This window comes from Peromyscus californicus, unplaced genomic scaffold (assembly GCF_007827085.1).
Source record: "Peromyscus californicus insignis strain IS unplaced genomic scaffold, ASM782708v3 Scaffold_2__1_contigs__length_46816999, whole genome shotgun sequence".
Taxonomy (NCBI): Eukaryota; Metazoa; Chordata; class Mammalia; order Rodentia; family Cricetidae; genus Peromyscus; species Peromyscus californicus.
Genome location: NW_026294540.1, coordinates 46,624,011 through 46,626,169, shown reverse-complemented (window position 1 = coordinate 46,626,169; position 2,159 = coordinate 46,624,011). Strand labels below are relative to the sequence as shown.

General features: G+C 51.0%; 1 pseudogene; it reads right to left on the bottom strand.

The window, feature by feature from the left end:
• Positions 1–256: 256 nt before the first annotated feature.
• On the bottom strand, positions 257–1,539 carry LOC128120664 (phosphatidylinositol 5-phosphate 4-kinase type-2 beta-like; annotated as a pseudogene).
• Between the last annotated feature and the right edge of the window lie 620 nt (positions 1,540–2,159).

The following is a 2,159-nucleotide window of genomic DNA, read 5'->3' as shown; positions in this document are numbered from 1 at the left end:
CCCACAAAATCATCTCTAGACCCAACGTATCATCAAAGGTTACAAGATACCAAGAGGGGAGCCCGTTTAACCAGGGACAAAAGGGGCATATCAAGGGTGAGCAGGAAGTAAGGCTACATCCTGTGAGCATGCGCACCAACAGCACGTTCCCTCCCTCCCTCCCTGCTAGAGTTGCTCAGTGTCACAGGCTGCAGTCTCTTTACTAAAGCCCTCTTGACCCCCCTCTGCTCCCTACCTTCCCTTCTAGCCCAAATACACCCTTTCCCTCTCCCGATCCCCGACCCCTTGTCCAGCAGTCTGGCCCTGGCAGAAGGTAGAGATGACTATGTCAGGATGTTGGACATGAATTCATTGAAGCGTTTAGAGTACTGCTCCAGGTTCACAGTGGAGATTTCAGCCCCTGTCCCATGTTTCACTGTTTTGGCAGCATGTGCAGCTTTCTTCTTAGCATCATACAGTGTGAGGATGTCGATGATGAACATGAAATAGACCTCCTTCTTAGGGGCACTTTCATAGCTTTTCATGGCATAGACGTCGACAGAGGGGTCGAACTCGCCTGGTCCAAAGAAGCGGGGGAAGCTGAGGAGGTTGCCAGGGCTGTCTGGAGGCCTGCAGTAGGAGCAGAGCAGGCTACCGCCCACCCTGTCGTTCTCACATTCCTCATCCAATGCTCACTCCTCCACCTCCATCTCCTCCTGCTCTGCCCAGTCGACATCGTGGATGCCCACCAGTAGACTGTAGTCCATGATCTTCAGCTGGGCAAGGAACTCAACGTCTCGCTTCAGTTTTTCCAGGAAGTTCTTTTTACTCTCTTCTCCCACGTGCAGCTTCTGACCTTTGCTGAGGAAGTCATTATCTTTGAATGTCGGCAAATCCTTGGCTTTTTCCTCGTCACTCCCTTCTCTGGCAACAGCCGATGACTGAACACATTCCTGGTGACCACCATGTAGGTTTCCACACCATCCACAGTCAGGCGTTACATGCCCAGGAACTGTGGCAAGAGGGTATTGCCATGACACTCCACTATGAACTGGTGGTATTTCTTTAAGATGTTGTGCATCTCAGCCACATCCTCACTTGACACAGTCTTGATGACAAAACGCCAGGTCGTAGGTGGTGAGGAAACGCGTGCCGCACCTGCCTTGGCTGTCGCTGTTGATGGGGGCACTGCGTGTCACTGAGTTCTGGTAATCCTGGTCATCAATCCCAAACCTCTCCCTGAGGTTTCGAAACACCATGGGACAGTACTCCTTGAACTTGAAGCAGCTGGGGAGATTTTCCTTATTGAAGAGATGATTGTCCACCTTGATCTTGCTGTAAGCTTCGAAGTCATCTGGCATTAGCATGACAGGGACAGGGACATTGCTCAGCTCATTGATCGTGTGGTTCACCCCCCCACATCAGGACGCAGAGAATCAGCTCGCTGGCCCGGAATAGCTTCACTTTCTGGCACATGAAATGCTTCTTCTTGTTCTTGGTTTTGCTGGCGCTGAGCGGCGCCACCGCCACTGCTGTGGTGCTGGTGCAATTGGACAACATGCCCGGGGCGGCGAAGTGGGGGGGGGGGGGGGGGGGTGGCGGAGACAGCGCAGCAGCGAGCGTCCCCAGGCCTCCTCCGAACTGATCCCCACCCCCGCTGCCTCACGGAGCCATGGTCGCGCCCGGCTCAGAAATTTTTACTGGGATAAATTACCTTAGTTTATAAAGTTGAGAGTTGCTAATTTATTGTAAACTGTTAAAACAAAGGTAATTTGGGGCATAAAAATTAGTGATCAGTTACTTTATAAGTGATTAAATGGCTTTAAATTTTGACGAACTTACAGAAGTTGGGTGAGAAAATGCATTCGGGTATTATTGTTGCATACTATTCAACTCCAGTCTTCCAAAAGCTCCAGGACCTCAGGCAACAGCCCAAGCCTCACCTGCAGAGCTTAGAGCTAGGTGAACCTGCATGCAGGATCCTTGCAGCCCTGCTCTCCCAGCCCTCAGCCTGGACTAGATGTTACTGCTCTCAAAAATAAATGTAAGGATTCTGGGTAAGTTTACTATGGAAACAGCAATCAGCCAGGCAGTGTTTGTGCCAGAGAAAGAGGCTGGCACAGCCTAGGAACAAGTATCATAGGAGAGTGATATGGTCAGAGGAGCTCACAGTGTGACTA